We start from the raw sequence: 26,041 nt of genomic DNA on the forward strand, positions 1-26,041 counted from the left end.
TGTTTGGTGTTTAAACGTATAATGTTTATGTGCAGCGGCGGCATCTTAGCTTCTGCAGCTTACACCCCACATGATTTGTAGCTTTTCTGAAAGCTATGTCGTATATATATATACATTGAATACATAGCCAATCATGCTCAGAGGAAAAGCGAACAACTATTAGACTTTCCTAGTTCCCAGGAGGACAGCACTCTAAGATCAGACTCTTAAAGGTACTTGGGCTCTGATTGGGGAAGAGGGGAGGGAAGGTGAGGTACCACAGCAGTTCTGGGTATGCAAAGCTGCTTCCTGGCTTTCTTGCCTGGACGCCAACTTGGCGAAGATCTGCTTCTGGCAAACACAGATCAGTCAGGATAAAGTCGCCACAGACTCAACCAAGCAAAGCATAAATGGCTCTTTTTCAGCACGAGTCTGTGAGGAGGGATGTTCCTGAGCCCAGCAACCCCATTTCCTTCCTCCAAGATTCCCAACTCGCCTTTTCTAAACCCTTTCTGACTTACAAGGCAGGTGGCTGATCATCTAAGCACCGCCCCCGCCCCCCGACCCCCGCCTTTCCTTCACTTATCTCCTTCACCTCCTAGCCAAAGTTCAACTTTTTCGTGGGTTCGGAAAGGAGGCAGACTAGCAGGCTGGGAAGTCAGGGCAGGCGCGCTCCCACCACACCACCAGATTCGAGAGGCGCTGGTGCGACGGAAAAAGGCGGGCAGGGGACCAGTCGGGAGGTGGCAACGAGGGCACAGGGCACGCCTCGCAGGGGAACGGGGGCGGGGCCACGTGCCAGTCCCAGGGTTCCCAGCTCCAGCACCGGAGGGCTCGCGCGCCCCAGCCCGCCCGCCGCGCCACCCGCCCGCTAGGAGCCCGGTCGTAGGACTCTGCGCTTCGCTCAGCCCGCGAGCGCGCGGCACGAAATCGCGTCGGCATCCATGCCCCGGCCGCGGGAGCAGGAGGCGCTCGCAGCTCCAGGCGTGTAATGCGAGGCTGAGCGCGTGGCGGCCCGCGTCGTGCCCTGCGGAGCCAGGCGCGGGAGGTGAGGGGCGCACTTCAGCTCAGCTCGCAGCGCGCGGGGCGGGGCGCGGCTGCTGGCGGGGCTCGGCCGCTTGCGGGGAGCCGCGGAGGAGCAGGCGCTCTGCGGCCCCGAGGCAGGTCACGGTTAAAGCTTTGCCATCAATTCCGAGTCCAGAAAGTCCGTCCTAAGCTAACACGCTAACTCTGCAGCCTCCCTCACAACCCCAAGCCACCGAAGGCGGCGACACCTGATCCAGCACACAAACACGGGTCCCTTCTGTCCCCGGATACAATTACGCGGCGGAGACACACTCAAACTCACGCGCAGCAGCCAAGAGCCGAGGTAAGCGGAGGGACCACGCGGTTCCAGCGAGGGGAAGGGGGGCGGGTAGGCGAGAGGAAAGGGGCGTTGTTTGATCCCGGAGGTGAGTACTGGGCGAATGACTGCGATCCTCGGGTGGGGGTTAGGGATCCGAAAGTGCAGTTGCGGTTGGGCTGAGGGAGTTAAGTGTTGGGGGTGGGTGGGAAGGAAGACCGTGAGCTGGGGCGGAGGGGTGTGAAGGAGATCTTTCTAAGCTGCCCCAGTCGCGCCTGTGCGCCCTTCCCTCCCATATGGCTCTCGATTGAGGGTCCTCTCGCGTTCGCGCGTGCAGCCTGAGAGGGCATAACGCGGCGCGGATCTGGCCAAGGACTTTGCACTTGACCCTGGAGGGATGGGCACCGCGGAACCCCGAGGCCATAGCCCGCTGCCAGCCAGGGATGGGGGCCCCGGGAGGTGCTTCTTCGGAAACTCTCCAACTCTCCTCGACTTCGTCCTCTCCTTGAGGGGGAACTAGACCTGGGTGCGTTAAGGAAGGGCATGGCTGGGGGCACCGACACAGGGACCTTTCAGTGCCAGCAAGCCTGTGCAACCCTGGGGAATGCACAGTAGTGGCAGGGTCTCCGCGCGGATGAGGGGACCATATGGCGTGCCCTTGCTAGGGAAGCATGTGCGGGTGAGAGAGGAATCGAGAGAAAGGACGCGCTGCCGAAAGTAGGGCGCCTTCCATGGACCGGAGGAGCGGCGAGGGGGCCTGGGATATGCAGTTCGGAGTTGTACCGGGCAAACCGCGTAGGGGCGCAAGCCGTGCGAACCGGCAGAAGGACGGTCACGGGTGGCGAGGGGTTTATTCAGTCTGTATATGTAAATTCACTGCTTTAATAGAGGGTTTATGAAGTTGAGTACCGGAACGTGCCGCTCTGCAGCACTTCCTTAAGAAAGGACCACCTCTGTACCTGTGCCGCTGGTTCCCATCACCTCAAAGCAACTCTGGGGGCCAGGAGGGAAGAAAGTGAGAGAACTTCTGAAAGTCTGCAGACTAACTCAGTCGACTGGGTTGTGTTAACTAGTCATCCTCAAGGGGAAGAGGGCGTATCACAGGAGTGAGGAGTGGGTAGCATTTTCAACTAGGCATGACCCAAGAGTCACCTCTATTATGAATCAGTGATAGAGGCAGCCTTTTATTTCAGGTGGCTTCTATCCAGAAAAGGTAGAAAAAACGCTACTCTAAACCTTCCGTTTCCCCTCAGGCTGTCATCTTGTATAATGAGTTTTTCAAGATTAATGACATGAAGATGTGGTAGTTTGGCTAATGCCAAGAGTGCTGTTGTTTCTATATCTGATAATTTCGTGTTCAAAGAAAAATGTCTCCACTCAGAATTGGTGTAATTGGTGTGCTTTATTTCCACTTATTCCCAGAAAAAAAAAAAAAAAAGCCACTTGAAGAAAGGAGGGAAAGTGCTTTTTAAATGATATTGTAATAGTATTAGAAGTAATCGCATTTTATTCCCTGTAGATTTTTAAATTAATTGTAGAGTCATGCACATCAATATTGTATAGTGAGGGAATCTGCACTTTGCATTCATTGAATCCGATCATAAATCAGTCTATGTTTTTTTCTGTCTCGGAGAAACAGTGGACTAGTTTTCTCCTATAGAAACTTATCTCCAGGCAGTTTGAGGTTTGCTTTTGGAATGTCTCTGTTCAACTATTCTAGATAATTCCAGAAAAAAACACTGGAGTATTATTTGTTTTGCCTGCCACCCACAAGGTAAAATTTTGTGGTTTACTGCTATAGGAGTGTTTAAAAACTACAATAAAGCATAATGCCCTGACATTTAGTAATAGCCTGATCGTATATTAGTAGCTTGGGTGTAATTGAGTGAAAACTGTACTTGTGACTTTCTCTTGATGATACTGCTATAGATAATACTACTATAGAGATCAAACTCTTATATCTAAACTTTCCAGAGCTCTATGCTTATGGTGTTAATGCCTGGAGTACATATTAGAATAAGTAAACCAATGCAGTAGGTAAAAATACTTATAACAGACTTTATCTTTTGTAAAGTCTTTTTTTGTATGTAAAGAGTTTGATAGTTCACATTTGATTTAAATTACTTAAAACATTTCATGGTATCTTATAAATAACCATCAGCTTAATTACTATGTAAATATAGATGGCCAAGGAACAAAATAACCACACTCTCAATTCTTAGACTCCTTTTGAAGGTTATTATGTACATGTTTATCAGATAATATTGACTTGATGCTGTTTAATTCACATTAAGTTTCCAAAGTACACCGAGAGTAAGACACTTTCGATTGTTTTTGCAATATATAATGAAACCGCATTTATTTGACACCATCTGGGTTGTTGCTTATTTCAGTCAGTTCAGTTCAGTCGCTCAGTCGTGTCCGACTCTTTGTGACCCCATGAATCGCAGCACGCCAGGCCTCCCTGTCCATCACCAACTCCCGAAGTTCACTCAAACTCAAGTCCATTGAGTCGGTGATGCCATCCAGCCATCTCATCCTCTGTTGTCCCCTTCTCCTCCTGCCCCCAATCCCTCCCAGCATCAGAGTCTTTTCCAATGAGTCAAGTCTTCGCATGAGGTGGCCAAAGTACTGGAGTTTCAGCTTTAGCATCATTCCTTCCAAAGAACACCCAGGACTGATCTCCTTTAGAATGGACTGGTTGGATCTCCTTTACATAAGCACATTTTCTAAATAGCTGACCCCTCACACCATTCATTACTGAAACTTTAAAAATTTAGCTATTAAAACAAGCAATGTCTAAATGTTCCCCTCTTAGTTGGTCCCCAGGATGTAAGCTAAATTTTTTGTTGGATTGTCTTTATGAACATGAATTCATAAAGAATTGAATAGTGTTATATTTCTTGAGGTGTATAGAGCTGTTTTTGTTTATGGTAAATGGTCTCAGCCTGCCCAGTTGAAATACTAGAATGGAGACATAAGTACTATTCTCTTTCTCTCTCTCTCTCTCTCTTTTTTTTTTTTTTTTCTTGTGGTTTTTCTGGGTCCTCTTTCTGTTATCAGCTATCACTTTCTACTGCTGTCAGACTGTAAGCGGGTCCTGCTGCTGTATCTGTTGTCTTTTTTTTTTGGCTTCTGAAATGATGTGGGCTATTGCTCTAGTATAAAGCCTGTGTAATTTGTGACAGATACATGCTGTTCTCATCCTTTGTTTCTGGGCTGTATAGTGAGCTCAGTTGCTGAGGTTCCTAGATGGGTAGCTTCTATATAAGTGGTTTTAAAGTGTTTTTAAAGTGTTTTTTTAAATAGAAAATTTGTATATGAGATCTTTAGAAGGGTGTCTTAATTTCAGACATTCAGTCTTCTGGAAGATCTTTGCTTTTCTGAGAAATCAAAGCAACCCTTTAATAAAAGAGTTTACTTTTCTGATGGTAGCCCCAGGTTATCTTTGTGTAAGGATACATATATGATGATATTTTACATCCTACTTCCTGCCACTGAAATTGACTAGCTGTTCACAATGTTGACAATATTTTTCTTCTCTGAAAGCCACGAATAGTGTGATTTGATAATCCTGGTTCCCATACTTGAAGCTAGGTGAATCATTTCAATACTGTTTTGCATACCCATGTACAGAGGGGCTACATAATCAAATGAATTTGAATAAAGTTGTTTTAGTTAGTCTTGAAAACAGTGGTAATCATATCTTCCTAAAGTATTTTACAAACATCCTTCTTTTTTCAATAAATACTTATTACTTTCAATAAATGCTTATTAAATACATACTATGCATTGGGCACTGTGGTCTTGTACACTGGGGATATTGCAGACATAAAGACCATGGGAGGACTCTGGGTTTAAGAGGATTAGATAGACAGAAAACAAGTTAGTTTCAATATAGTTTTAATATAGTACTGTTTGTTCTGAGAGTGCTGTGATAGACATACTCAGAGCGCCCTAAATAGGCATTTGGATGTGGCCAGTTCCACGTGGGGACAGATACTAGAGAGGCTTCATAGGGAAGGTAACAGCAGAGGATAACCAGACACAGTAATCAGAAGGTAACCAGTTAAGGGCAAGATCATGGAAGACTGTCATCCTAAGATACATAGACCATTTTCTCTTCAGTGTTGTTTTAAACTAAAGAGTGATGAGAAGACAGCTCTCGCAGCTGTCTAGCAGGATTGATCTGAGTTGGGAGACAGGAATAACAAGTCAGAAGGTATTGAGGTGATCTTGTTAAGAGAAGTTGAGGACTTTACACCAATATGGTGGCAGTGAGATGAAGAAAAGGGCTTGGTCACACAGATGTTAAGGTGGTAGAATCCCTTGGATTAGATGACTGGTTAGCTGGTGGGTGGTATGGGAGGACAGGATAGAGACTTTAACGGAGAAGCAGGTTCGAGGACCAAGGATGGTAGAGTTCAGTTTTGGAAATGTAGAATAAGAAGTGCTTATAGAAAATCCAGCTGGAAATGAGTGTCCAATGGATCATTGCACAGAAATTCTGAGCTGAGAGGTCTGGGCTGCATTTGTTGTTGTTCAGTCACTCAGCCATGTCTGACTCTTTGCGAACCCATGGACTGCAGCACACCAGGCTTCCCTGTCCTTCTCCATCTCCTGGAGTTTGCTCAAACTCATGTCCATTGAGTCAGTGATGCCATGCAACCATTTCGTCCTCTGTCGTCCCCTTATCCTCCAGCCTTCAATCTTTCCTAGCATCAGGGTCTTTTCTAATGAGTCAGCTCTTCATATCAGGTGGCCAAAGTATTGGAGCTTCAGCTTCAGCATAAGTCCTTCTAGTGAATATTCAGGATTGATTTCCTTTAGGATTGACTGGTTTGATCTCCTTGCAGTCCAAGGGACTCTCAAGAGTCTTCTGGCTGGATAGGTAGGTACGTAAATGGGTGAATGAGTAGGTGGACTTCTTTAGCCATTTTCAACATATAGGTTGTTGCCAAAAAAAGGAAGTCAGTGGATCTTCTAGGGCAGGTTCAGAGAGTAAGAGGGAATTAGAGGCCTGGGGAGATCCTACAATTTAAGAGTTGGTAGAAATACAGGGAGTAGTAAAGAAAGAGAAGGTAAAATGCAAGTTGGGAGGATAATTACTGGAGAGTTGTTTTTAGCAACTGAAGGAAGAATTTCAAGATATGAGAAGCTGAATACTAAGATGGGGGTATTAGACAGTCCTGGTTCTGCCCCTGACTATCTCTGTGACCTAGAATTCAGAGCTTAGTTCCCTTTCCTCATTTACATAATGAAGATCAAAGTGTGACTTCCCAGGGCTACTGTGAGGATCAAATGAGGTAAATCAAGCTCAGTGACTGGAAGGTTACTGGTTTGTGTTCAATAAGTGCTAGCTGATTTTATGGAAACCTCAGTCACGTCGGACTCTTGGCGATCCCATGGACTGTGGCCCGCCAGGTTCCTTTGTCCATGAAATTTTCCAGGCAAGAATACTGGAGTGGGCTGCCGTTCCCTTCTCCAGGGAATCTTCCTGACCCGGGAATCGAACCCAGGTCTCCCGCATTGCAGGCGGGTTGTTTACTGTCTGAGCCAGCAGGGAAGCCCTTTGTGGAAGCAGAACTTGGATTCTGTAGATACTGTTGCTTTTAGCAGTCCTCCTTTTCAGGGTTTAAGGAGGTTGATTAAAAGATCTATTAAGAGGGGCTTCCCTGGTGGCTCAGATGGTAAAAAATCTGCCTGCAGTGACGGAAACCAGGGTTCAGTCCCCGGGTTGGGAGATCCGCTGGAGAAGGGCCTGGCAACCCAGTCCAGTATTCTTGCCTGGAGAGTCCCATGGACGGAGGAGCCTGGGGGGCCACAGTCCTGGCCTCACAGAGTCAGACACGCCTGAGTGAATACTCTTTCACTTTAAGATGGAAACTTTATTATGTTTATAGCCTTTGGGGAAGAAGCCAGTATAATAGGGGCAATTGAAAATTTTGCAGGGAGAAGAGAGAACTTTGGAACCTGTTCCTGAAGGGGCGTGGGTGGGGTTGGGTCAGGAGCTCTGGAGAGGATTTAGTGTCCTCAGGGAAGGGCATACTCCCACCAGCCTGGAGGGTCCAGAGCAACTTGGCTGCTTTTTAAAAGCCTCTGGTAATCAAATCATAAACATTTTTAACATTTTATTTAAAGTTTCTTGATATTTAAGTGAATTTAAGTGAGTTCTAATTTCTCAGGTAATCCAATAAGGCCAAAGATTATTCATTTTAAAAGACTCTGAAAACAAAAACAAAAAAGATAGGTGTTATTAAAGCAACAAAATATAATTTAATGCTTGTTTCAGATGGCACTTCCATGTCAAATGGTGTCTTAAAAATCAACATTGTGGAAAGCAGGTATTAACCTGTGTAGTAGAGGAGGGACTGATTCATAGATTTCTTAAAAAATTGAGCTGACCATAGTAATATTTTAAAATATCTCCTTTTTTCCTCAGGATTTTCTCTATTTGGTTGAAATAGTGCTGTATATTGGAAACATCTGAAATTAGGTTTCTACTTTAATATGTATATGGATTTTTTTGCCATGCATTTAGTGGGTATTTTGAAAAAATATTTACATATGTGAACTGGTTTGGGAGCCAATCAACAATAACATAGTGCATACTGTTTACCAAGTGGTAGTTAGGCATATTGGTGGTTAATTAATTAATTATTATTCTTTTTTAGTTCAAATTAAGAAGTCTGTTTCAAAACATACTTATCAACATTTACTCCTTATCATTTGTTTATATAGCATGAAGAATAGTACATAGTTTTGGGACACCCAATAAATGTTTTTTGAGTAAAATGAAATTAAATATTCAGTATTTTTAAGATGAACTGAAGTTCATTATGTATGTAGTTTTTAACCTGTGATGACCTTCTTTCCCTGAAGTTCTTTACCCACATTTTTGTTATCGGGACCTCTGTGTTTTGGAGTTGAGTTTTGGTCTGTTGTGCTAACTCCCTCTCAGTGTATGGTCCCACTCTTGCAAACCATAGTGGCCTATGTAGGTGATTTTCAAAGACTTCTGAAAGTTCCATATTGTATATTCACAAACTCAGCTTTGGACTCTATATTGTCCCGTTCAGGACTCCCTTACAGAGATGACAGATGCCACAGTAAAATTGACTTAGACATGAGGTCAGCATTTAGGGGTTCAGAGCCCAGATGAAAACGGAACTTTTGGGTTTGGGAATGGCAGGGTGTGTAGGACAGCCAGGTCAGTTCTCAGTCTCTGGCAATAAGCAGTAAAACATTTGGATTAGGTAGAAAGAACATGTAGTTAGGAACGTTTCAGAGATACTGTGTATTTTGCTAATAACTCTCTTCTGTTTGTCTGAATTTTTAATAATGGAAACAATCACTATATTGGAGGTATAATTTCCCTTGACTTGATTGAGATAACAGAAATGCACCTAGAGGTATTGCCTTTCACTAAATAAATTTATATTGTAACTGCTTTGGTAAGTATTTGCCTCATTTGAGAATAGTATGAATACAGACATATGTGTAAAATCACTTCACACTTTTCAGTTAGGTTTTAAAGAAATTTAATACTTGAAACATTTTCAAGACACCAAGTTATACTTTTTTAGCTGTATGTTGGCCATAACTTGCTTTAATAATAACCATGGGGCTGATTTTACTCCACGTGAGATATTTTAGCTTAAACAAAATGTTCTCTTGGATTAAGAAAAATTTTAAGCAATAGAATCATGTGCAGATATGCCTTGATTTTTATAATATGTTCCTGAAAAGTTATATAAAATTTAGTTTTTATAAATTGAATCATATTTGTAGAATTTAAAAGTTTCAAAACACTTCAAAGTAAGGCAGAATTTAAACTTTAAAATATAGGTGATGGGTATACAGATTTTTTTTATATTAATCTTTATACCTTTCTGTATGTTTGAAATAGTTGACAGTCCAAAAAAATATGGACAATGATTTTAAAGCATATCATATTTAAAATGTACCCATTTAAAACAATCTCAGATTCCTTGATGGTTCAGTGGTAAAGAATCTGCCTGCCAATGAGGGAGATGCAGGATTTATGGGTTCGATCCCTGGGTTGGGAAGATCCCCTGAAATAGGAAATACAATCCAGTATTCTTGCCGTGAAAATCCCATGGAGAGAGGAGCCTGGTAGGTTACAGTCTGTGGGGTCACAAAGAGTTGAATACAACCGAGCTACTAACACACACACACACACCAAGCAATCTCAAAGTACTTCTCTCTCTAAAAAAAAATCTCATTCTGATTAACCTGTTTTGCAAACTCAGACTTTCCTAATGGACTTAAGCAAACACACACAACAGCAACAAACCGCAAGGACACCTCTGTACCACACAGTAAATGATATAGTCACATCCAGCATCTTAAACTTGTAAGATAAAGGCTTAATCTGTTTCTCAATCGTAACCACATTGTAATATCCCTTGTTCAGAAGAGAATGCATAGACAGGGATTTTTTAAAAAAAAAAACTAGCTCTAGAGTGAGCCCTTCAGTGATGTTGCCTTCCTGCATTGAGACAGCTGCCCTGAGACTGGGTGGATGGCACAGATCCCTAGCTGTGGCTGCTTCTTCTGAAGGCCATGTGCTTTTCATAGCCTTTGCATTTGTGCTGTGAACCTCTGGTTCATTTGTACTGTCATCCAATTGGAAGAGCTGGACTTAGAAGAAAACTGGTCAGACAGGTTTGCCTGTCTATTTACAAAGGGGCGGGGGGAGCTGGGGGTGGCAGCAAAATTTGTGCGTAAAGTTAAGGGTGAAGCTATTTTAAGGAATATTAATGCTAATCACTGTTTTTTTCCTGGTTTTGAAAACACTTCAGTGGCATTTGTGAGAATATATTAATACCTTATTGGAGCTAAAGTGATCAGAAGACAAACTGGAAGGAGAAGTAGATAAGAAACAGGGAATTAGAGCAAGATGGAGAGTGGGAAAGGAGACTATATGGAAGGGGAAGGAAAAAAAAAAAAGCAGAAGAGAATGAGTGCTTCAGTGGCCTGTGTGGGCTTTGTGTGAACCTGGAGCACCGTAGCAGGAGACTATAGTATTGATCTGAGCATGAGTTTAATAAAATCCAGTGCCTGTGATCCTCCACAGTCAGAAGAAGGAACACTACTGGCTCAGGGCTGAGGTGTACTAGGAACATTGGTGGCCAAATGTAGCTACCATCTCGGACACTCCCTTTATGTTGCAAATACTCAGTTCCTTTGAGCAGCAGTAAAATCTTAAGCATTGCCTGTCCAGTAGTGTTAGTCACACAGTCGTGTCCAACTGTTTGCGACCCCATGGACTGTAGCCCACCAGGCTCATCTGTCCATGGAATTTTCCAGGCAAAAATACTGGAGTGGATTGCCATTCCCGTCTCCGGGGTATCCTTACACAGGGATCGAACCTGGGTCTCTGGCATTGCAGGCAGATTCTTTACCACTGTGCCGTGTGGGGAAGCCTGTCCAGTAGGTCATCACATCTTCCAAACCATGGAGACACAGCGCTCTGAGGTCTCCAGGACAGGTGTAATGTTTGGACCCGGGCTCCTGGCACTTCGTTTTCACCTGGCAATGCTGGCTCTCAGAGCTCCCTGTTATCGGGCTCCCCTCTAACCCCCCTCTCTACTTCCTCCTGTCCCCCGGCATGGTTCTGTTCACTGGGTTCCCTTTGTCTCTCTAGGCGTTTGCTTCAGGATATCCCCTATCTGAATAGCTCTGCTTTTTTCCCTCTGGGCTTGCAAACTGTCATCCTTCATGGTTTCGATACTCAAGTCCCAACTCAAGACTATTGTGTCCCAGTTTCTATTACTTTCCTTTGCCTTTCATTTCTGTATTTGGCTGTGATAGTTGAACACTTGGTTATGTTAATTCTCCCTCTGAGAAGAGTATGTGCAGTTCGAGGGTGGACTTTCACTCTGGGTTTCCCCATAAGGCCTTGGACAAACATACTAATCAGAGATAAGATATTTAAACATGGTTGAATGATACCTCCTGTAACTCAGAACAGGAAAGGAGGTAAATTCCCTAAAACGCTGTGTGTATATTGATACTTTTTTCCTGTTTTTTTTTTTTTAAAACCACATCATTCAAACTAGAAACATTCTCTTTCTTTGTAAATGAATCGTCCTGCATAGACTGCTGTATCATTTAGTTATGACAGCAAAAAAAAAAGGTTTGGTCTGTAGAAAGATCATATTATAGGTCTTTGAACTCTTTATTATAAAATATGTAATGGTTTGGTAGATTTTTAAAAAATTTTTTAAAATAGTTTTATTGAGATATGGTTCATACATCATCCAATTCACCCACTTAAAGTATACAGTTGGATGGTTTTTTTATATATATATTTTTATTTTTTATTTTATTATAAATTTATTTATTTTAATTGGAGGCTAATTGCCCTACAATATTGTATTGGTTTTGCCATAATCAACATGAATCCGCCACGAGTGTGCACGTGTTCCCCATCCTGAACCCCCCTCCCACTTCCCTCCCGGTACCATCCCTCTGGGTCATCCCAGTGCACCAGCCCCAAGCACCCTGTATCATGCATCGAAGCTGGACTGGCGATTCGTTTCATATATGATATTATACATGTTTAAATGCCATTCTCCCAAATCATCCCACCCTCGCCCTCTCCCACAGAGTCCAAAAGACTGTTCTATACATCGTGGAGATTTTTCTTTTAAAATTTACCCAGGGCTTCTAATGGATGGAAGTACATTCACAGCTAATTTTAGGAAAGACTAATAAGAGGAAATAATGACACAGATAATTAAGTGTATTTAGTTTTTAATTTGTATTTATATTTGAATATGGACTTCCCTCGTGGCTCAGATGGTAAAGAATCTTCCTGTAATGCAGGAGACCCAGATTCGATCCTTGGGTCAGGAAGATCCTCTGGAGGTGGAAATGGCAACCTATTCCAGTCTTCTTTCCTGGGAAATCCCATAGACAGAGGAGCCTGGTGGGCTGTGGTCCATGGGTCACAAAGAGTCAGACATGACCGAGTCAGACATGTCTGATGTCAAGAAACAGTAGTTGGAGAAAATGATTACACATATTAGGAAGCTCTAACTTGAAGCAGTCAAATCATCCTCTCTCCCTGACCCCCTGATAAGACCTTCAGTTAACCAGAAGCACAGGATGAGTTCTTTTCCCTCATACCAAAGTTTTCTGGTTCATAGTGTCTCCTCTTGCATGTCATTATGGGCAGGGCTGTAGGAGTAGCAATAGGAATAAGACTGGATCTTAAGAAATCTCAGCAACAACAAAAAAGGAAATTGACCGGGTAGGTAAGACTGTTAATAAGAACTGATGCCTGACTCTGTTATTTGCCAGTTTTAAATAATTCATGTGAGCTTTAAGAAGTAATTTTGTTTTGATCAGTTAGACTTTATCTGAACATATAGGCTTCCCTTTGTGGTTCAGCTGGTAAAGAATCCGCCTGCAATGTGGGAGACCTGGGTTCGATCCCTGGGTTGGGAAGATTCCCTGGAGAAGGGGAAGGCTACCCACTCCGGTGTTCTGGCCTGGAGAATTCCATGGATTGTGCAAAGAGTTGGAGACTGAGTGACTTTCACTTTCACTGAGCATATGCCTGAGAATAGAATGTACTTTTTGTTCAAATTTCTAAATAATGAAAACCATGCAGAAACAAGGTCCTCTGGCTGTCCTGCATCTTCTTTTTGCTGTCCCACTCTTTCTTTCTGTCCGCTTACATCGTCTTCCTTTGTGAAGATGATGTCCCTGCCTTTGTGGTGAGCTCAGAAGAGTGATCCCAGTGATCGGCTTACACATTGTCAGGTAAGGATGCAGATAGAGGTGTGTGTGGAGAGGGGAGGGCGGTGGAGTCTGCCCATTTCTAGAGTAGGATCTGGTCATTTTAGTCAAATCATCCTGTGTAGCAGTTGCCCAGCCTCTGTATAAGCCCAGATGCTTTATGCTTTCTCATCAGTATTTTTACCAGTAAAGATCACTCAGCTTGCCATTTTGATACTAAGCAAATGCAGCCCTATTCCTATATCCCTACTCTGCTCACAAGGGCATGGAAAGGGAGAGACATTTTGAACCAGACATATTGAATTCCAGGAGGTTTGTGAGATGAGCATCTGTAACAGAGAATTGATCCAACCATTCATTCACAAGCAGCCTATTATGTGTTAGATGTCTTCTCCCTTAGAGCCAAAATATACAGTGGTTTTAAAAAATCTAGTAAAACATTGAAAGGCTTTTTGAATATTGCTGATTTGCTTCATGTTCCCCAGAATTTAAAAAAAAAAGCCTATTATCTGACATGTGGCAGTGGCAACTTCAGAGAGTCTTTTTATGGTACAGGTAAGAGATACTGAATTAGGACCCAGGAAACCTGAGTGCTAGTTCCGACTCTGCCAATGAGTAACTAGGAACTAGCCAAGTGATGCTTGGCAACCACTGCCTGAAACCTTGTTCTTTCTCTACAAATGAAAGGGTTTAGACTCAGTTATCTTTAGTTTTGAAATTAGGACTTTGATTTATTTTATAAAATATGAAATACATATTTAAAAAACATATTTGGCATCATTTCATAACAAATGTATTAAGTACCAATGTTTAAGCATATTTATATTATGTTTTCAAGACTGTTAACAATGGCAGTGATATACAAAAGCCTTCTCTGGCCTTGCTTCATTCTGTTGAACATCAGGTTTAATCCTAGATGCTTAGAAGCCACAAAACTACGTTTTCACTTGTTAACAAGGGAGTCTCAGAGAATGCCTTCTGTCTTTCTGTAGAACCTACCAAAATCTTCCTCTTCTGGGGACTAATACAACTTTGCAGTTTTATCTGATACTCCATAACAAACTTCTCTTTCTGACTTCACTAGCATTTTATGAGACTACGGTTGGGAAATGTGTTATTTGCTCATTCTCCAGGACTTTCAAGGAATTAAATAGGGAAATATCCAGAGTTATTTTAAATTTGTTTTTGGTTATATTTGGTCAGACATTTTTTATTTGAAAACATGTTAAAAATATCACATAAGGATTTTTCTTTTGATTCTTAATAATGTTAATGTAGATAATGTTTACAATTTAAACTAATTTAAACTGGTGATATAAAGGAAGGGTATTATTAATAAGTAGGAGAAAAAAAATCTCATGATCTTTTGTGAACCTAGTACATTTCTGAAACTTTAAGATTCTCTAGGTGATGGTGTATTGAAAAGCTCTCTTCCCCCACATATGATTTTGTCCCATTGTGGCAGGATATGAAAACTTGATCTGAATTTCCTCCGCATTGACTGTGGTATTCTGCTAATTAAAATCCCAATGAATGAGAGCTAATAAAAGCCCTAATGAAACATTTTAAAACATGAATCAAACATCAGTTTTTTTTAAGAAAGCAAATGCCTACCGGAACTTAAAGCCTCACACAGAACCAGTTGTATGATGTATGAAACTTTTCTCATTTGTTTAAGGATGAGATCAGCGTCAGAACAAAGAGTTTCCTTATTGTTGGTTGAGTGTTGAGCGCATGGTACAAGAACATGGAGATACCTGTGCCAGCCTAGCAGCAAAAGAAACCCACGCTGCATCTGTGTGTGTGTGTAAAATCACAAACTTTTCCCTCTATTAATGATTCTCAAAATGATCTTCAGACCAGTAGAAACATCACCTGAAAATTTGTTAGGCGTGCATCCCAGATCTCTGGGAACAAACAGTGGACAGGCCTGTAAGTCTGTCCATTTACAGCAAGCTCGTCAAATGATTCTGCTGCTTGCTGAAGTGTGAGAGCCGCTGATCTGTGATAATAAATGTAATCATTTCCAGTTTTCTCATGTAATGAAAAATTTCTAGTCATTTTAGGGACAAAAGAAAAATCCAATATGAATTTCAAAATGTTTTCCTGCTTAACACTTCCGGGCTAGTTTTTATAACCTAAATTCATGATACTGTATTTTATATACTAACTGGTTATTTAGGAATATTCAAGTATTCTTGGTTCTGCCAGCACACACATATACATACACATACACACACACACAAGCTCCTCAGTTTATTAAAAGACACCACCAGAAAGTGGGTTGGTGGGAATGTAAATTGATATAGCCGCTATGGAGACCAGTATGGAAATTCCTTAAAAAAACTAGGAATAAATCTACCATATGACACACCAATCCCTCTACTAGGCTTATACCCTAAGTGAAACCATAATTGAAAAAGACACATGTACCCCAATGTTCATTGCAGCACTATTTACAATAGCTAGGACATGGAAGCAACCTAGATGTCCATTGACAGATGAATGGATAAAGAAATTGTGGAACATATACACAATGGAATATTACTCAGCTATGAACAGGGGTGCATTTGAGTCAGTTCTGATGAGGTAGATAAACCTAGAGCCTATTATACAGAGTGAAGTAAGTCAGAAAGAGAAAAGTATCTTATGTTAATGCATATGTATGGAATCTGGAAAGATGGTACTGATGAACCTATTTGCAAGGCAACGGTGGCAATGCAGACATAGAGCACACGCTTGTGGCCACAATAGGTGAAGGAGAGGGTGGGACGAATTGAGAGCGTATCACTGAAACATATGTACTACCATATTTAGAATAGATAGCTGGTGGGAATTTGCTGTATGACACAGGGAGCTCAAAGCTGGTGCTCTGTGACAGTCTAGAGGTGTGGGATGGGGTGTGAGGTGGGAGGGAGGTTCAGAAGGGAGGGGACATGTTATAACCATGACTGATTCCTCCTGATACATGGCAGAAACTGACACAAGATTATAAAGCAATTTTTTTCCAATTAAAAGTTAATTAAAAAAAAAGAAAGTGGGTTGGATTAGTTTACTTTTGTGTATTTTACTGTGATTTTGTGTAAATGTAACCCAGTGGCTTTCGGTAGCATAATCCCCTGGGGAGCATTAAAAAGAAAACAAAAAATGCTAAGACCTAGGTAGGCCCCATCTTCAGAAATTCTGACTGATGTAGGATGGGGGTGGCAGGTTTTCGGGTGTCTCTGGTTTTCCTGGGCTCGCCTGTGACTATAATGTGCGTTCACAGTTGAGAGACACTGGAGGGTCGCCCTGTGCTGGAAGATTGGCTCCCTGCCACACATATCAGTTCCTTAAAAGAAATGTATATTAGGTTGCTGCTGCTGCTGCATTGCTTCAGTCGTGTCCGACTCTGTGCGACCCCAGAGACGGCAGCCCACCAGGCTCTCCCTTCCCTGGGATTCTCAAGGCAAGAACACTGGAGTGGGTTGCCATTTCCTTCTCCAATGCATGAAAGTGAAGTCACTCAGTCTTGTCCAACTCTTAGTCACCCCATGGACTGCAGCCTACCAGGCTCCTCTTGTCCTTTAATTGTTTTAAGCAAATTGTCTTTTGTGTGTGATTAACAAATAATTTGTTTTCCAGGAGGTTATTGGTGGTGTTGACTCACTGACCGCTTTATTGACCGTGTTTTATGACTCTCCATTCTGCCTCTTGGCTTCACTCTACATCCTCGCTTGCTCACCGTGCACTGCGCATACCTGTAGCATCTTGTGTCACCAGAGAGCTTGTCAGAGATAAATCATCTGGGGCCCCACACCAGACGTGCTGAATCATAATTGCATTTTAACAGTATCCCTATGAAATTTATCTCCACAGTAAAGATTCTCTAGAACATAAAGTTTAAAGTCAGGGTAAATTGCATTTTTCTTTGTTTTTTCCTCAGCATCCATTGATCTGGCCTTAACTATTTTTATGATTCAAATCATTTCAATCTCATTAAACCTATTCTTAACCTCATTTTTCAATAAGCTTTAGACTATAAGTGGTTTTCCAGACCATCTAATTTAATATCCTCACTGGCAGGTGAAGAAAATTAGGTGCAGAGAAATTAAATGACATGGCCTAAATTACCAAGACTATGGATTTGGGCATCCATAGTTGCTTATCGTCGGAGAAGGCGATGGCACCCCACTCCAGTACTTTTGCCTGGAAAATCCCTTGGATAGAGGAGCCTGGTGGGCTGCAGTCCATGGCATTGCTAGAGTCAGACACGACTGAGCGACTTCACTTTCACTTTTCACTTTCATGCATTGGAGAAGGAAATGGCAACCCACTCCAGTGTTCTTGCCTGGAGAATCCCAGGGACGGGGGAGCCTGGTGGGCTGCCGTCTATGGGGTCGCACAGAGTCGGACACGACTGAAGCGACTTAGCAGCAGCAGTTGCTTGCCCTGTGTGTGTGTATGTGTTTTCCTTTAATTGTAGGGACATCATGATAGGGTCACTTACAACAATTTTACTATCATAATATAAACAACTTGAAATGTGGACTACCTGAAAAGACAATCAGGTTACTCAAATATGACACATATTCAAAACACCAAAATTTTAAATACACATTGACATTTATTTAAATTATATATCTAAAGCGGCATTGACATACTTTACTAATAAACTAATATTTCAGATTATAATTTGTGTAATTTAGTGGTGATGGGAAAGTAGAATATGTGATATTAACCTTAATGAAAACTGAAAGGTAATCATGTCCTTATAAATTACTAAAACTGTATCCATGCGTTCCTGAGATATTGCAGGCACTTTATCACAAGACATTTAAAATATTTGGGGAGTGTTTATTTGTTTATTCTGGGTTCTTCAGGATCAGGGGATGGGCCTTGTTCTTTTTCACATCCCCAGGACAGTTGAGCTTTATCAGATCTTTAGATTTCACCACACATCCACTTCATCACTTGTGTATCTCTCATTGCAGATAAGGATTAAGTGTGAGATCCTTGTCTCTCAAACTGATGGTTAAATTCATCAAAAACCCCAGCTGCTTCTTACAAGTGCAGATTTGGGGATTTCCCCCAGACTTCATAATAGCCTGTGTGTTGAAAAGACTGGAATCTGCATTTTTAGTTAGCACAGTAGGTGTTTCATTTGGATGCACACATTTGAGAATCATTTCATTAGGGGATTACATTTTGTTTAATATAGTTAAATTTAATTGCTACCATTGAGCATTGAATACATATATTGTACTAGGTACTGACTGCCATGTCTGTTAGTATCCGTATTATCCTGTTTTTCTTTTCTCTCTATTTTCTTGTTCTTTTAAATCTTAGTTTCTCACCTGATGATTTCAGACAAGGATCCCAGGTGCCTCTGGGCCAGCTCTCACTGATAAGCGAACAGCATTGGGCTTCTCATTACAGCTTCCCCACCTGTACTCTAGGTGTCTGGAAAGAGATAACTGCAGGTGCTGGCAGTGTAGAAAGTGGTAAGTGCAGCTAGCTTGGAGTGCTGTAACAGCAACGAGAACCATAAAGACCACAAAAACATTCCTTATAACTTCTCCTTCAAGAGGAGGTTTTTCCTGTACCCTTGTGTTGCTCATCAGAGTCCCAAGGGCAGAATTGATTTGTTTGAATGGTATTTCTAATGTTTTATTTCCTTGAGTAGTTTGCATTTCTGTAGTTGAGCTGTGCATATCCAGACAAATCAGTTCAGTTCAGTCGCTCAGTCTTGCCCGACTCTTTGCGACGCCATGAACCGCAGCACGCCAGGCCTCCCTGTCCATCACCAACTCCCGAGTCCACCCAAACCCATGTCCATCAAGTTGGTGATGCCATCCAACCATTTTATCCTCTGTTGTCCCCTTCTTCTCCTGCCTTCAATCTTTCCCAACATCAGGGTCTTTTCAAATGAGTCAGCTCTTCGCATCAGGTGACCAAAGTATTGGAGTCTCAGCTTCAACCTCAGTCCTTCCAATAAACACCCAGGACTGATATCCTTTAGGATGGACTGGTTGGATCTCCTTGCAGTCCAAGGAAGTCTCAAGTCTTCTCCAACACCACAGTTCAAAAGCATCAATTCTTCTGCGCTCAGCTTTCTTTATAGTCCAACTCTCACATCCATACATTACTACTGGAAAAACTATAGCCTTGACTAGACGAACCTTTGTTGACAAAGTAATGTCTCTGCTTTTAAATATGGTATCTAGGTTGGTCATAACTTTCCTTCCAAGGAGTAAGCGTCTTTTAATTTCATGGCTGCAGTCACCATCTGCAATGATTTTGGAGCCCAGAAAAATAAAGTCAGCCACTGTTTCCACTATTTCCACATCTCTTTGCCATAAAGTGATGGGACCGGATGCCATGATCTTCGTTTTCTGAATGTTGAGCCTTAAGCCAGCTTTTTCACTCTCCTCTTTCACGTTCATCAAGAGGCTCTTTAGTTCGTCTTTGCTTTCTGCCATAAGGGTGGTATCTGCATATCTGAGATTACCGATATTTCTGCCGGCAATCTTGATTCCAGCTTGTGCTTCTTCCAGCCCAGTGTTTCTTGTGATGTACTCTGCATATAAGTTAAATAAGCTGGGTGACATTATACAGTCTTGACGTACTCCTTTTCCTATTTGGAACCAGTCTGTAATATATGGTCATAATTGGCTTCAGAACACAAGATATTGTTTACATATGAGAGTGAAATGTTTAAACCTGGGCTCTTTAACAACTCTATAGCAATAAAGCTGAATATTCCCCCAGTTTGTCCACAGTCACAATATGTTTTTTCAGCTTCGCTTTCTTCCTGTCTTCGAATGGTGGGGTGAAAGTGGATTAAAAATGGATATGAAGCTCTGCAATATACTAGGTAATTTCTTGTCTCAGTCTTATTCTCCTCATCTGTAAATGGGAACAACTATTTTTGTCCTTATCTCAGTATAAAAAGAGATAATGCTCATAAAGCCTGTGATGCAGAGAAGGTACATAGTACACAGTACAACTCTCTTTACGAGCTGCTATTTACTGAGAGTTTTATGTTACGGTGTAGATTTCCAGCTGTGGCATGACCAGCTCCTTCTGGTTTGCCCAGGACATTCCCAGTTTTAGCGCTGAAAGCCCCGCATCCTGGAAATGCCCTCGGTTCTGGGGTGGTTGGTCACCCTACTGCTGGAAACAGTCTGCGAATGACAGTTTCAGAAAAGTATCAGGAGTTTGCTCATGGATGATGGTTACAGTGGCAGAGCAGACAGGGCTGATACTCTGGGGGCACAGTGCTAAGTGTCTTTGTTCTGACACGTTTCCTGGTTTGTGCTTCTATCCTGTGGTCCAAGATGTTAATCATTACCAAGTCCTCATTCCATCGGGCAGAAAGACCAAAAGTGAAAGCTCTCAGGGTGTAAATGAGAAATTGCACATACCACCCTGCTTCTGTCCCATCCTGTTTACTAGAACTAACTTTTGTGGCTAAACTAGCTCCTAGAGAGGCTGGGAAATGGCTTTAGTCTTTTTTGGCTGAGCCAAGCTAAAGTAGAGGATTCCATTACCAGGAAAAAGAAGAAAAATATATGCCACGACTGTCTCTTATATGCCTATTTATGGCATCCAGTTTCCTTTCATATTGTGATTATTTAATAAATGGTCATTTGCTTGGCCATTTACAACATTGCTGTGAATGTATAGGAAGTTAACAAACAACATGAAAAAAGGCCCCTAGAGTTAAGGAACGGAGAAGGCAATGGCACCCCACTCCGGTACTCTTGCCTGGAAAATCCCATGGACGGAGGAGCCTGGTGGGCTGCAGTCCATGGGGTCGCTAAGAGTCGGACACGACTGAGCGACTTCACTTTCACTTTTCACATTCATGCATTGGAGAAGGAAATGACAACCCACTCCAGTGTTCTTGCCTGGAGAATCCCAGGGATAGGGGAGCCTGGTGGGCTGCCGTCTATGGGGTCGCACAGAGTCGGACACAACTGAAGCGACTTAGCAGTAGCAGTAGCAGCAGAGTTAAGGAAAAGCTCTAATGAAATCTATTCTTTGACTTGATAACTTTTTCCAATTGCAGTACCCATTAGCCCAGAAATTCTCTCCATAATTGAAGTGGGTAGCTAACTACAGTGCCTCGGGCAAAGCTTTTGATTTAGAATTTTGTTCAGAAATAAGGCAATAAATATAACTACAAGTTCATTCATTTCAGATTAAAGGACAAAAAAGAGTCCATTGCTGAAGGTGTATGTGGTCCAACTATGTATCCTGGTTCAGAATCACAGTCACAGTCCTTCATTTAATAAATCTTTATTGAGCACCACATGGTCAGGCCATAGGAATAAAACAGTTATAAACCTCTACTACAATTTCTACCCTTTTGGAACTTAAATTATGCTACAGGAAAATAGATTTTTAAAATAAATTTGCATTTATTTAAAAGCCCTATTAATGATCCCCAATTAGTTTTTACTTTGCTGGATTTATTTTTCTTATTTTTGTTTTACTGGATGGCATTTTCCGAGGCTTAACTTGTAAAAGGTGCTTAGAAAAGAATGAAATTACTCGACAGTATTTCATGTAGTACCAAGGTCAACCTGTGGTGGCAGTCATGATTGATACATTTTCTCTTCTTATTGCCATCCACATAATCCTCAATGCCAAGGAAACTTAAAAGCACGAAGAAATTCTGCTATGCAGCTTGCTAGACTATATGACGGAGAAGGCAGTGGCACCCCACTCCAGTACTCTTGCCTGGAAAATCCCACGGATGGAGGAGCCTGGTAGGCTGCAGTCCATGGGGTCACTAAGAGTCGGACACGACTGAGCGACTTCACTTTCACTTTTCACTTTCATGCATTGGAGAAGGAAGTGGCAACCCACTCCAGTGTTCTTGCCTGGAGAATCCCAGGGATGGGGGAGCCTGGTCGGCTGCCGTCTCTGGGGTCACAGAGAGTTGGACACTACTGACGCGACTTAGCAGCAGTAGCAGTAGCAGACTATATGATCTGTGTTGACGACTAAATCACTCTGTTTTTCTAAATAGCCCAATTCACTATGTACAGACATGATCTTAAATTTCCCATTAGTCCTTGTTTTTCCGTTATCATGAAAAGATTTTGATTAGTTCTTGTTTAGAATGTTAGACTATGAATTGTTGAGCTGCTGGGATGGTAGGCTGTCAAAACCTGAGTTCTAATTTTGTTTTGTATTTTTCATATTTTTTTTCCTATATAGTTCATTCTCATGTATGTTTAGTTCAGAGTTATTAATGATCTAACTTCAAATAGAAAAAAAAAACTAGAAATGATTCTTTCAAGTGGTGGTCAAATGTTAGGCACCCTCCTTTTTTCTTTTTAAATAATTGGATGGAAATAGAAAGGTTGCTGGAGGTCTAGCATAGTGTTATGCTCTGATATTTGAGAAAATGGGAGCAATATGGGTTCATAAAGTCTATTGTTTATCTTTTAAAATCTCAGTGGTATGATGGGATGTTCTTGTGTTAAGTTTCTGCCTTTGTTAACCATTGTTGCTTAGGAGCAGGAACAAAAGAGCTATTAATAATTAATTTTTTCTGGTGCTCTTAAGGGGTTTACAAACGTGGGGTCTTGCAGGGATCATTTTTGCAAATGAGTGTTTTGTAGAGGCAACATATAGGAGAATTCCATGGGCAGAGGAGCCTGATGGGCTACAGTCCATGGGGTCACAAAGAGTTGGACACAACTGAGCAACTAACACACACACATACACACACACAAATAGGTACACCCAGATATTCTTGTTTTGCCCAAATTAATTCATAATTAAATGTTGAATGGTTTTCATATGGTAAGGGGTGGGCACACTTATTAAGACTAGCATTGTTTCTTATCTTGAATATGGCCCTAGAAATAATTTTTTATATAAAAAATTTTATATAAAAAAGGAAGGGTGGACTGATAGGCAACAAGAAATTTGTTTTGTTGTGTTCAGTTGCTAAGTCATGTCCAACTCTTTGTGACCCCATGGACTGCAGCACACCAGACTCCTCTTCACTCTTTCCAAGAGTTTGCTCAAACTCATGTCCATTGGGGCTTCCCTCATGGCTCAGATGGTAAAGAATTTGCCTGTAGTGTGGGATACCTGGGTTCCATCCCTGGGTTGGGGATTGAGAATTTGTTTAAAGACTTTGAATTTGGGATTTTTGTCAGTATTCTGGCAGTGCAGTACAGTCAAGTAATAGTTGCATCTCAGAAGCCAAGAGAGAATTTGGAGCAGGAAGGCAATGGCACCCCACTCCAGCACTCTTGCCTGGAAAATCCCACGGATGGAGGAGCCTGGTGGGCCGCAGTCCATGGGGTCGCTAAGACTTGGACACGACTGAGCGACTTCACTTTCACTTTTCACTTTCATGCATTGGAGAAAGAAATGGCAACCCACTCCAGTGTTCTTGCCTGGAGAATCCCAGGGACGGGGTAGCCTCATGGGCTGCCGTCTGTGGGGTCACACAGAGTCAGACACAACTGAAGTGACTTAGCAGCAGCAGAGGCTCAGTAGTATCTCACGTGAAAGAAAAGCCCAGTCAGGTAAGTACTGGGAAAGAAAGGTGTTTCAGTGAATATTAGGAGATATTTTGGCTTCCCTGGTGGTGCAGTGATAAAGAATCCGCCTGCCAATCCAGAAGACATGGGAGATGAGGTTTCTATCCCTGGTTTGGGAGGATTCCCTGGAGGAGGAAATGGCAACCCACTCCAGTATTCTTGTTTGAAAAATTTCACAGACAGAGGAGCCTGGCAGACTACAGTCCATGGAGTCACAAAGAATTGGACACAGCTGAGCAACTGAGTACACATATAGGAGATATTTAGTGCTCTTGACAATGAGTGTTCAGGCAGAGTTGTGGTGGAGTCAATGGCAGACTGTAATCATTTGGGAAATAAGTGGGGTCCAATAAACAGAGACTGATGTTTTAAGACACTTGACTCCAAGGGGAAAATGAGAATAAGACATGCTCAAGTGGCATGTACGTTGAATGAGTGTGTTATAAATATTATGTATTTTTGGCAGAAACCTTCAGAAGTCCGGAAATATATAACTAGGAAAGTAAGATAAAATCACTCAATCTGACAATCCAAATTTACTGCTGATAAGAGTTTTGATATTTACTTTGTTGTTACTATAATCGTTTTGAAAGTGAAAGTAAAAGTGGTTGTTGCTCAGTTGTGTCTAATTCTTTCTGATCCCGTGGACCTCATTGGCCACCGAGCTCCTCTGTCCATGGAATTCTCCGGGCAAGAATACTAGAGTAGGTTACCATTCTGTTCTCCAGGGGATCTTCCCAACCTAGGAATCAAACCCAGGTCTCCTGCACTGCAGGCAGATCCTTTACCTTCTGAGTCACCAGGGAAGCCCTATAATCATTTTATGTATACATATATACGTGTATGTGTGTATGCGCTCAGTCGTGTCCAACTCCTTGTGACCCCATGGACTGTAGCATGCCTGGTTCCTCTGTCCATGGTATTTTCTAGGCAAGAATACTCAAGTGGGTTCCCATTTCCTATTCCGGGGGATCTTCCCAACCCTGGGATAGAACCTCTGTCTCTTGCATCTCCTGCATTGGCAGACAGATTCTTTACCACTGCAACACCTGGAAAGTCCATATATATATATATATATATATCAGATCAGATCAGTTGCTCAGTCGTGTCCGACTCTTTGCGACCCCATGAATCCCAGCATGCCAGGCCTCCCTGTCCATCACCAACTCCCAGAGTTCACTGAGACTCACGTCCATCGAGTCAGTGATGCCATCCAGCCATCTCATCCTCTGTCGTCCCCTTCTCCTCTTGCCCCCATTCCCTCCCAGCATCAGAGTCTTTTCCAAGGAGTCAGCTCTTCACATGAGGTGGCCAAAGTACTGGAGTTTCAGCTTTAGCATCATTCCTTCCAAAGAAATCCCAGGGCTGATCTCCTTCAGAATGGACTGGTTGGTTCTCCTTGCAGTCCAAGGAACTCTCAAGAGTCTTCTCCAACACCACAGTTCAAAAGCCTCAATTCTTCGGCACTCAGCCTTCTTCACAGTCCAACTCTCACATCCATACATGACCATAGGAAAAACCATAGCCTTGACTAGACGAACCTTTGTTGGCAAAGTAATGTCTCTGCTTTTGAATATGCTATCTAGGTTGGTCATAACTTTCCTTCCAAGGAGTAAGCATCTTTTAATTTCATGGCTGCAGGGACCATCTGTAGTGATTTTGGAGCCCAGAAAAATAAAGTCTGACACTGTTTCCACTGTTTCCCTATCTGTTTCCCATGAAGTGGTGGGACAGGATGCCATGATCTTCGTTTTCTGAATGTTGAGCTTTAAGCCAACTTTTTCACTCTCCACTTTCACTTTCATCAAGAGGCTTTTTAGTTCCTCTTCACTTTCTGCCATAAGGGTGGTGTCATCTGCATATCTGAGGTTATTGATATTTCTCCTGGCAATCTTGATTCCAGCTTGTGTTTCTTCCAGTCCAGCCTTTCTCACGATGTACTCTGCATATAAGTTAAATATATATACATAACATTCTGTTTCTCGCTTTCTTATGTTATAAGCATTTTCTCAAATTAAAATTGTTTTTAAAAGCATGGTTTTTGATGGTGCTAGAGTTTTCCATAGTAAAATATGCTATACTTTTTCAAATTAATTGATTTTTAATTGAAGGATATTTGCTTTACAAAATTGTGATGGTTTCTTCCATAAGTCAACATGAATCAGCCATAGATATGTATATGTCTCCTCCCTCTTGAACCTCCCTCCAACCTCCCACCCCATACCATCCCTCTATAAAATGCACTATACTTTGATCAATCCTTTACTGCTGGCTTCTTAGTGGTTTCTGGCTGTTAGCTGTCAGAAGTGAATGCAGAGAATATCTTTGTAGATACGTGTTGGCAATTCTGATTTCGGATCGTTTCATAAATGTAAAATAATGGCCGATTGTTTTT

The 26,041-nt window shown here is 42.1% G+C and overlaps 1 protein-coding gene across 1 annotated transcript in view; it reads left to right on the forward strand.

Annotated features, from left to right (window-relative positions):
* Nucleotides 1-776: 776 nt before the first annotated feature.
* The window catches only part of UGT8 (UDP glycosyltransferase 8), a 110,481-nt gene continuing 85,216 nt past the window's right edge, over nucleotides 777-26,041 (forward strand). The window contains exon 1 of the mRNA XM_086407807.1: nucleotides 777-1,348. The gene's annotated coding sequence lies outside the window, so the exon portion shown is untranslated. The remainder of the gene's footprint in view (nucleotides 1,349-26,041) is intronic.

Source organism: Bos grunniens, chromosome 6, assembly GCF_055505025.1.
Source record: "Bos grunniens cultivar Pamir isolate PY7600 chromosome 6, Bosgru_T2T1.0, whole genome shotgun sequence".
Taxonomy (NCBI): Eukaryota; Metazoa; Chordata; class Mammalia; order Artiodactyla; family Bovidae; genus Bos; species Bos grunniens.